The 11444-nt window shown below is 43.1% G+C and overlaps 1 pseudogene; it reads right to left on the bottom strand.

The window, feature by feature from the left end:
• Positions 1-488: 488 nt before the first annotated feature.
• On the bottom strand, positions 489-11266 carry LOC101643465 (annotated as a pseudogene).
• Positions 11267-11444: the final 178 nt, after the last annotated feature.

Genomic DNA, 11444 nt, shown 5'->3' with positions numbered 1-11444 from the left:
GAGAACTGGAGGACCTCCCTCAGAGAGAGAGAGTGCAACAGCGAGCTCATGGTCATGGGTCATCAAAGTTGAGTCTAAGGACACACACAGTCTCATTCAATGAATAGCGCATTTCTGTTCTTTCTTAGAATGATCTTGGTCTTTTTAATGACCCTTTGTTTTCTTCATGTGTGGTGTTCTTGATGTCATTCCACAACTCTATCTGGCCTCAGTCATGGCTGTTCAATGCACCAAATGCATTCTTCCGATGGTCTCTAAACTCGGGTTTGGCTCTCACAGGTGTGTGTTAATTTTCTTACACTTCAATCTGAAGTTGCATATTGAATGCTCTTTTTTTTTTTTCTCCAAAGCCTTTATTTTATTGGTCAGTGTGCTTTGGAAGAAGACAGGACATCAGTCCTACTGCTTCCAGCCCCAGAAGAAGAGCTGTACACAGGACAGGCACAGTGCCAACGGGCCCACGGGGACGGGACTGCTCTGTCCGTCTCTTACTCATAGATCCAGTCACAGCCACAGACTTGTAGTCCACCAGTTCCTCCCGCTTAAACCAGAGGCTGATTTCTTTCTGGGCACTCTTGACCGAATCACTGCCATGAATGATGTTCCTGCCAACTTGAACATGGAAGTCCCCTCGGATGGTGCCTGGCTTAGAATCCGCTGGGTTGGTCTCTCCCAGCATCACCCGCCCATCTTCACCACATTCAGCCCCTCCCAGACCAGGGCCACAATTGGTCCCGAGTTCATGTACTTCACCGGCCCTGGGAAGAAGGGGCAGTCTTTCAGGTCAACGTAGTGCTGCTTCAGGTGTTCCTCGGAGGCCTGAACAAGCTTCACGCCCACCAGACAGAAGCCCTTCTGCTCAAAGCGCTTGATGGTGTCGCCCACCAGGCCATGCTGCACGCTGTCAGGCTTGATGGCGATGAAGGTGCGCTCACTGTTGGCCACGGTGCGAGTCAGATGGGGGCGGAGCGGGCCGACGGATCCGCGGAGCTGGAGCAGAGCTTGATGGTCTTTTTAGTTAGCCCTCGGCCTTGTTTCAGCTGACGCTATTGAACATCTCCATGGTCTCCTTCCACAGGTGTCGTCAGTTTGACTTCTGTGTGGTACATTTGGCAAGGTCCTAGTATATAGTTGCCATTTATGTTTTTGAAAAAGAAAAAGTAGTTGCCATGGTGAAATCATAGATCTTTCAGTTTTGTTTCATATGATGCCCCAGCTTAATTTTCTAGCACCGTGGTCATATTTTCCAACTACTGATCCTTCTTTATTCCCAACTTTCTCACTTTAATCCCCAGTAATTAACAATACATCATGATTGCATGTTTGATAAATTTCAAGCTGACATAGTTGGTAGAATTCTTCAGTTTCTTCATCATTGGTTTCAGTGGTTGATGTGTGACTTTAAAAACTACTTGTATTAATAACTGGTCTTCCTTATAGGCTTATCTATATTATCCTCTCACAGACAGTATTGTGCTTTAAGATAGATCTTTTTAAAAGTTCTTTTTTGATGAGGAATGTGACACAATTTCTCCTGAATTTAACTTTCCTAGCAGAGTAAAACACATGATTGTCTGATTTTAAATGACAAAGTCTGGTCCATTTCAGTTCACTAATACCTAGGATATCTATCTTTATGTGTTCCATTTCATTTTTGAAGACTTTGATTTTTTTTCTGGATTCATAATTCATATATTCCATTAATTATTCCATAATTCAATTATTTCATGTTATGGTTATTAATAGATGTTTACAGCTGTTTCTTCCCATTGAGTCATGCCCTATCAGCAAATGAGGGTCCCGAAAGCTTTGTTCCATCCATGTCATTAAGATTGACTCTCCTTTGAGGGTGCAGCTCTTCCTCAGTCATATTATGACTGTCTTTCAATCCTCAGGTACTATATAAGGCAATGCTCCACTGCTATTTGTAAGAGTTTCAGTGGGCCATCTACTCCTTCTTCCTAGTCTGTTCTTAGTTTTTTTGTTTCTTAGATCCAGTGAGTACTGTTCACCATGGGTGGCATAGCTAGTATTTTAAATACCAGTGGCATAGCTTCCAGCATCACAGCAACATGCAAGCCACCGAAGTACGACAAATGAAAGACTAAGGGAGTTCTGATTCCTATTGACCTTATATATACATCAGAATGAAACCCCCAGGTGCTGTGCCAGCCTCACTATTTTTTGTTACATTTTTGCCCATTGTTGCAGCCACTGTGTCAATTAAATTTATTGAGGGTTTTTCTTTTTTTTCCCCCCTTTACTGTATTCTTTACTGAGCACAATGTCTTGCTTCGGGGATTGATCTACCCTGATAGCATGTCTGTGTTAGACGTGGTTCTCTAAATAAACAAAACAAGGACATTTATGATTTTATATATATACACACATATATGGGTAGATATATACACCATGAAGGAATATAACAGCTAATTAGTGCACACAGCAGTACAGAAGGCTCAGTTCAACTCACTTCCGTGGAACAGTTAATATACTGGAAGTCCTTCAACTCATGAGTGCTGCTCAGTCCAAGGGCAAGGAAGCAGGCAGCTGAATCTTCCAGAGGGCAATGCAGGCAGTCCAGCCACAGGCAGTCAACAGCAGGGCGGGTCAGCAACAGTCCGCAAGACCACAGGATGGGACAGCCCCAGGCTCAAACGATGTATCCACCAGCAGCACGGCAAAGTACTTCTCAAAGGAACCTCAAACTCTAGCAACAGGATCCACAGATTGGGTGTCCCACAGATAGTGTAGCACACAAGTTGAGGCAGAGAACTAGCTAATGCAGTCGCACACTGGTCTGATCACCAGATAGCAAGAGAGAGAGAGGCGGGCCTTGCCAAGCCATTTGTCTCTTTGCCCTCCAATCAAACTGCGACCTTATTCATCCCACATGGTCCTATTGGCCAGCGTGGCACAATAAACCTACCTATCACAATGTCCAAAGTTGTTGTCATTGTTAGGTGCTTCCAAGTTCAGCTCATAGTGACCCTATGCACAGAAGAACAAAACACTGTCAACCTCACAATTGCTGCCATGTTTGAACTCATTTTTGGGTCAATCCATGTAGTCCAGGGTCCAGGGTCTTCCTCTTTGTCATGCCCCTCCACTATACCAAGCATGATGTCCTTCTCCAAGGACTGACCTCTCCTGATAATATGACCAAAGTACATGAGAAGAAGTACATCTTTCAAGGGAGATTTGTTTGTTCTTTGGTAGTCCATGATATTTTCAATATTCTTTGCCAGCACCCTAACTCAAATGCATTAATTCTGCAGCCTTCCTTACTCAATGTCCAATTTTCATATGCATGAAACAATTGAAAATATCAGGACTTGGGTCAGGGGCACCTTAGTCCTCAGAGTGACATACTTGCTCATGAATTCCTTAAAGAGCAGATTTGCCCAGTACAGTGCATCATTTGATTTCTTGGCTACTGCTTCAATGAGCATTGTCAGTGGATCCGAGTAAGATGAAATCCTTGACATCAAGCTTCTCTCTGTTTTTCATGATGTTATCTATTGGCCCAGTTGTGAGGATTTTTGTTTTCTTTACATTGAGTTCAATCCATCAATAAGTGCTTCAACTCCTCCCAGCTTTCAGCATCAGCAAGGAAGGCTGTGTCATCTGCATATCACATGTTATTAGATTATATAAAGATGTTAAATGAAAATGGGTTTTTATTTTAATTTATTATTAATTGGGAGTTAATACATATGTAATATCATTCCATAACTTACTCACATCAAGCATTGTTGTACAATTGCTATCACACTCAGTTTCCATTCTTTTTCTTCCTAGACTCCTTGACATTGTCTCCCTTTTTATCCCACCCCACCCCCCACCACTGTATCCCACCCGTGAAACCCTTATTCTACTTGCTAGAACCTATAGGTTCATCAATCCTGGGTTTCACAGACTGAAAGACAGAAAGACATATAACAGCTTCAAGGAGGTGACATAACACCTCTTGAGACAACCCTAATATGAATCAACAAAGACAACAAAGCTACAGAAAATGTTGGAGCGTAAACCAGGCTATCCCTTTGACCTTCTAGACTCATCTCTCCAGTGCAGTTGACTTAGTAACCACTTTCCTCCCATCCCTCAATGGTGACTAGACGGAGATCACTGGAGGTTGATTTCTATGGAGTTCCCACAAATGTAGCTTGGGCTCCCACTGTCATCCATAGCCTTCTGCAAACCGGATTCTCACAATGTATGCTCTGATACTAATCCCTCCTTCAACTTCAGGTGATACGATTTACCGTCCTTCAGTGATTAATGATGGTGTGCTCCTTCCATGTGGACCCAGTTGGCATCTTTCTGAGATGGCTGCTTGTTTGGACCCCCAGGCAGTACTTTATCTGATAGCCGGGCACCCTCTCATTTCCTCACCACACGTTGCTATAGCACCCATATCTTCTGTGCTCCCTTCCTGAGGGCGAGTATGGAGCAGGGCCTAGTTGTTCTTAAATTGAAGCTAGGATTTAGCACGAGTCCAAAAGCCATTCCTGGATCTATGTTTTTTTTAATTTGTTTTTTTATCTGCCTTTGACTCCCTTTCAAACCCTCCCCATTAGTTTATGGTAGATTCTTATTAATCATCCCCCTGTGGCATAATGATCTTCTGTTAATATTGTCTTTGATTAGCCCCTGGTACTAATAAAAACCTGGTACTTTTAAAACCCTATTGAGAGAGGATATATTGGGTCAATATAGGCTAAGTCCTTATCACAGTATCTGAATTATTCACTTGTACAGACTCAATCCTTTTGTGGCTAGATGCTATTTACACAAACAATGGGGGTTAATTTTCAGGGAAATTTAATCACTGAGAATGTCCACCAGAAGTTTGCCAGAATACCATATATACTCAAGTATAAGCCGAGTTTTTCAGCACATTTTTAATTCTGTTTTTGTGGCAAAATTAGGTGCCTTGTTCAAGTACTCCCTCAATGCAAGAATACTTTGTTCTATTAAACTGGCATTCCATGATGCTCACCTTCCAGACACGATTACTGAAGACAAATGGGTGCATAACAAATGTGGTGAAGAAAACTGATGGTGCCCGGCTATCTGGGGTCTTAGAGGCTTGAAGGTAAACAAGAGGCCATCTAGCTCAGAAGCAACAAAGCCCACATGGGAGAAGCACACCAGCCTGTGTGATCACAAGGTGTGAAAGGGATTAGGCATCAAAGAACAAAAAATCAAATCATTGTGAATGAGGGGGAGTGCAGAGTGGGGACCCAAGACCCATCTGTAAGCAACTGGACATCCCCTTACAGAAGGGTCGCAGGGAGGAGAGGAACCAGTCACGGTGCAGTGTAGCAACAATGAAACATACAACTTTCCTCTAGTTCCTAAATGCTTCCTCCCCACCCTACTATCATGATCCCAATTCTGCCTTACAAATCTGGCTAGACTAGAGGATGTACACTGGTGCAGATAGGAACTGGAAACACAGGGAATCCAGAAGAGATGATCCCTTCAGGACCAGTAGTGAGAGTGGCGATACCAGGAGGATGAAGGGAGGGTGGAGTGGAAAGGGGGAACCGATTACATGGATTACATATAACCTCCTCCCTGGGGGGTGGACAACAGAAAAGTGGGTGAAGAGAGATGTCGGACAGTGTAAGATATGACAAAATAATAATAAATTATCAAGGGTTCATGAGGGAGGGAGGAGCAGGGAGAGAGGGGGGGAAATGAGGAGCTGATACCAAGGGCTCAAGCAGAAAGCAAATGTTTTGAGAATGATGATGGCAACAAATGTACAAATTGCTTGACACAATGGATGGATGGATGGATTGTGATAAGAGTTGTATGAGCCCCCAGTAAAATGATTTAAATAATAATAATAATGATGATGGGCGCATACGTACAAATATGCTTGATACAATTGATGTATGGATTATTCTAAGAGCTGTAAGAGTCCCCAGTAAAATGATCTTTTAATTAAAAAAGAAAGAAAGAAAGAAAACAATGGCAGTGTTGTTTTGGAGGGTGTGGACAAAACTATGTAATTTGAAGGGTCATTATAACTATGTAATAATAAGAGTTCTGACCAGAGTACATTAGAAAAATTTTAAGGTAAATTTACAGAATTTTAGCCTTTGTAGGTAAGGTATACCTGTTAGCCGGAGTTGTAAAAGTAATTTGTTGTTATAATTACAGAAGTATTTTTACAACGACAGTAAGTTTCTGGTGAAACACTGCATAAAAACATTATAGATGCTCATTTTGGTGTCACCCCCTCTAAGAGTGTCGCCAGTGTGCTCTGTTGCCTTCACGCCACCCTGACGAGAACGAAGGTCTCTGGATACCACGTGGCACTCTTCTGAGACCTCCTATGACATCCTGTAAGCAAGATATTTTGGAAGCTGCTGACCCTCCTATCCTATTCAAATTCTGATAAAATTGCAACCCTCACGGACAGTTTTAGTGCAACCTCATGAGTGACCCAGAGCCAGAACCACTCAGCTAAGCTAAGCTTCCCCCAGAAGCCTGATCTTTGCAGAGACTGCAAGATAGCATATGATCGCTGTTTTAAGCTGCTGGACTGGAGGCAGGACTCCAGGCAATTTGTTAACGAGTAGCAGATAACTAGTATATGTCATTTGTTACACACCAAAATTATCATTGCTGTTAGGTGCTGTCAAGTCAGTTGGACGCACAGTGACCCTCTACAAAGCACAGTGACCACCTGGTCCTTCTACATCCTCAGCGTCATTGCTATGCTTGCAGTCACTGCTTCAGCCCGTCTCATTGAGGACCTTCCTCTTTTTCACCTACCCTCTACTTCACAAGATCGGTGTCCGTTTCCAGGGACCTGCCTTTCCTAAAAACCGAACAAACAAGCTCACAGCCCTCCAGTCAATGCCGACTCATAGAGACCCTACAGGATAGGGTAGAACTAACTGCCCCTGTGCATTTCTGAGATTGAAACTCTTTCCTGGAGGAGAAAACCCCGTTTTTCCTCTTTCTCCCCTAGTGGCTTCAAACTGCTGACCTTGTGGTTAACAGCCCAATATGTACCACAATGCCACCAGGCTTCCTTACTAGGTAATGAAAATTAGAGACGTTAGTCCTGATTTAAATGGCTGCAACGATCTTCTCTGTTTGGGTTTCTTTTCCTTTCCTGAAGATCAACCTGAGGGAATGTAGCATGTGGAGTCCCTAAAGAGCAGTGCTGGGCAGGGCATCTGGCTGCTGCTGGGTGAACTCATTCCAAGGCTTAATTGTTTTCTGAGCTTTAACAACAAATCCCTTGAGCTCACCAGGTCCTCCCACCTCTCCACTGAGGTTGCCCTGATTTCCCAGAAGACCACAGGTGCTTGAGCTGTGGTGTTCCACTAGACGGCATGCCCAGATCTCTGAAAATAGTGTATGTGTGCAGAAAGTAAATGCATGGAGTCCAGGGCCTGCAAACCATAGACATGGCTTATGATGGACCGGAATGAACCCTCCACGTCCATGTCCACTCCATATCCAAGGTTTTTAATTTAAGTGTTATTAATTCACATGAGAGAACCAAATTATTTATATACTGGTATCTTCCTCTGAACGAGCTGTGAGCACTTCCCTATCCTCTGTAACCTACAAGCAGTGAGGATCGAATCAAGGGAGCACTGAAGGCAGACAAGATCTGGAAGAGCTCCACCCCCGAATGGTGCCAAGATGATCCGTGTGCAGAGAGTCAGCCTGCACACATGGCGAGTGCGCTGGCACTCTCTGGACCAAGCAGGCATGTGCACCCAGAGCCCAAAGACACATTGCAAAGTAGACTATGAGGCAATGAGCATATATACAGTTAACACAGTAACTGCCCATGAAATGCTAGGCACTGCCATGCTAGTCATTTTGTAAGAATCATTCCCAATCCTCACAAGATTTCCCTCTTTTACAACTGTACACACTGAAGGGAAAAATGTGAATGGGACACTGTTAGATAGCACAGACTACAATTACACAGCCTGGCTTCACCCTGAGCTGGGAGGCCTTGGACAAGTGAGGTAACTTCTCCCTCCGGCAATTTCTCCCTCTGGAAAATGAGGCTCGTAATGATCATACGTCCATCCACACTGAGGAGTCGCATTTTTTTTTTAAAAAAACAATGCACAGAGCCTGGTATGTAGTAGTTACTAAACTCATGGGAGCTGGCATCAGAAGTAGTCGAGTCAGGATTTGAATCCATCTCTTTAGCCAGAGTGTCTTTATCCTTTCCTTCCTCACATAGAATAATTAGAAATTAAATAGTCCTGCATGCATGATCTCATTACATTCTCACAAAGCCCCAGGGAGATAAGGATTTCTGGCTATAGCTCATGGATGCAGGAACTCAGGCCCAGAGGGGAGGTGACCTTCTTAGGGTATCCAATGAGTAAAACATTCTCATCTAAGCTCTGCCAATTCATAGACTTCTTCAACCACATAGTCTGTCATTCCAGTGCATGAAAGCTCACATATATAATGTACTGAACATTTTCCACCACCATGGCTTCCTAATAACCTCTGTATCCAAGGTAGCCAAGAGTATGAGTTCAGCGAGCACCCCACCCTGAGACTGTGGCAGGGAAAGAGTTTTGTTTCCATCAACCTCAACTATTGCCAGATTTAGGAAGCTCAGACCAAAAGAGCTGCTACTAACTCTTGAGAAAGTTCTTCAACAGGAACTACTCTTTCATACACAGGCATACCTACCCCTAAAGAATGTTTGTATAAGCCTCATCCTTGGGATAAGGCTAATTATAGAAGGTAGATTGGTATATAAGGTTTTTCAGTTAGGAAGCCTGAAAGGGGAAAACCAAATGATAGACCCAGGCCAAAATTCCCATGGCAAATCAGTGATGTAGTGGAGATTAATTCGAATGGGGCAAAAGGGCAGTAAAGCCTAAATACTTCAGGGCTCTTTATCAGGACAAAAACATGCCCAAAAACGTGCCCAGAGAGTCAAGCCCTCTGACTGGAACTTTCCTGGATCTTCCCTTCACTGTCTGGCTGAAGCGCTCTTCCACACCACATTGTGGTTGTGTTTAGGTGTCGTGAAGTTGGTTCTGACTCAGAGCTACACTGTGTATAATTAAAACACTGCTCAGTTCTGAGTCATTCTCATAATGGTTCTTACGTTTGAGCCATTGTTGCAGCCAGCACCATAATTCAGATGCATCGGTTCTTCTCCCATCTTCCTTATCCCATGTCCAACCTTCATGTGCATGTGACGCGACTGAAAAACGCCATGGCTTAGGTCAGGTACACCGTAGTCCTCAAAGAAATATCTTTGCTTTTCAACACTTGAAAGAGGTCTTGTGCAGCAGATTTACCGAGTGCTCAGGCCTTTGATCTCTTGACTGCTGGTTCCATGAGCATTGATTGCAGATCCATGACAATGTCAATATATTCTTGACAACTTCAGTGTTTTCTCAGTTTATTGTGAGGTTATCTATGGATACAATTGTGAGAAATTTGGTTTCCACACCACATGTTGTGCTGTTATGTGCCTTTGAGTCAATTCCAACTCATAGCAATCCTAGCTACAACAGAAAGAAACACACAATTGCTATTAGTTCTAAAGATATCTGAGAAGAGTAACTCATTGCCATTGGGTTGATTCCAACTTATAGTGACCAAATGGGACTGAGTAGAATTGCCCCTGTAGGTTTCCAAGGATATAAATCTTCACAGGAACAGAAAGCCTCATCTTTCTCCCTCAGGGAAGCTGATGGATTCGAACTGATGACCTTTTGGTTACGCTCAATGCATAATCCATTGTGTCAGTCTGGGTTGATGAGAGAAACAAATTCAGAGACACTCGTGTGTATAAGAAAGAGTTTTATATAAATAAGCAATTGAATACAGGGAAACATCCCAGCCCAGATCAAGTCCATAAATCCGAAATTAGCCCAAATGTCTGATACCAACCTATAAATTCCTCTTCAGACTCACGCAACACACGCAATGACACTGAATGCAGAAAGATCACAGGCCAGTGAGTTGAAAGTCTTATGGATCCAATGGAAGTGTAAGCATCTCAACACTGGCAGGGGTCGCCACATGGCTCCTCCAGCTTCAGGGCTCTAGCATAGCTCCATGTGTCTTGTCAGCAGGAATGTCTCACAGGGAGTGAGTGTTCCTGGCCCCCAGTGAGCTATTTATCTCCATAGCACTTCCAAAGGAGGTTATCAAGCTGAGACCTGGTTGACAGGCTAGACTCCACCCCCTCACAAGTTGACAGATTATATAACTGCCACAGACCACTCCTTGTCAACTTGCCACTTTGACACAATTCTTTAGCCATACATAATTTTTAACAAAACGATAAGAAAATCATATTTATACCTAACAAGATAAAACTAAAATGTATGCAACTCAAAATGTACCAAGGCCTCATTTAAGCATAATATTATATAGGTGAACAACACAACAATATTCTATGCCTAACAGTTGTATTAAGTAACGCCTACACCTAAATCCTATGAATATATTCCCCCACCTATGAAAGCTTGTAAGCCAGCCACTTCTTGCCTTCATCTACCCAATTTCAGGTATCCAATTTCTATACTGCCCACTTACATCAACCCAGTGCTCTGAGGAGACAATCATAATCTTTGATGTGAAGGATTTTCATTCCAGTTGGAACCTTGTGACATTGCATCCATAGCAATGTCAAATCAGGACAGGCCATCCATAAAGACAGCAGCAATATGCACCAGTTCACAGGCTCAAATATCTTCTCTTCATCTGGTCGGGTTCTGGTCAACTCAATGTGGGTTGCCTCATTTAGCCTCACCAGGGTGCCCATTAGCTGCCTTCCTTTGAGACCATGGGCTCCATCACAAATTCTCAACAACCCCATCCCCTTGTGCTAGGTCATGAACACCAGAGCGGTCAGCCTGCTCCCATTTTCTCCTCTAGTCCCTGTGAACCAGGTCTACTGTGTCAGTGGCCAGACTCAGCCCATCTCTTTATTGCTGCATTTCTTCCACTTATACTCAAAAGTGTATCCACATGGATACCTAGCAAGCATTTCAGCCTGTCCACAGCTCCCTTTAATATTCAGGCCTAGGGAGTTTTCTTCATGATTCCAGATTTTTTCCCAGCTTCTGACAAAAACCACTATTTCAAACTTCAAAAATTCAAAGAGTTTCCTTTTTTTCTTCAATCTATCAACAGCAAGTCTCTTCACCTTCCAATGTCCTGAGCACTCAAAACACTGGGTGGGACTTACCTTTTCAGAGCCATTTTTGCAAGCGTGTCCTAAACCCATTTAACAATCCAATTTTAATGGCTGAAAACAAAAATGGCTTTACAAACTCTCTATTTTCATAGTTCCAAATAATCTTTTCTATCAATCATTATATCAATAACAATAATCAGAAGAAATCAATATAAACAAAGTGGAATCAGACTGTGTTAGTCTGGGTAGACTAGAGAAACAAATTCAT

The sequence above is a fragment of the Echinops telfairi genome, unplaced genomic scaffold (assembly GCF_000313985.2).
Source record: "Echinops telfairi isolate 266 unplaced genomic scaffold, ASM31398v2 ScPeMD7_7422;HRSCAF=8460, whole genome shotgun sequence".
In the NCBI taxonomy this organism is placed as follows: Eukaryota; Metazoa; Chordata; class Mammalia; order Afrosoricida; family Tenrecidae; genus Echinops; species Echinops telfairi.
The sequence above is the reverse complement of the archived record's forward strand: the minus strand, read 5'-3'. Positions and strand labels throughout refer to the sequence as shown.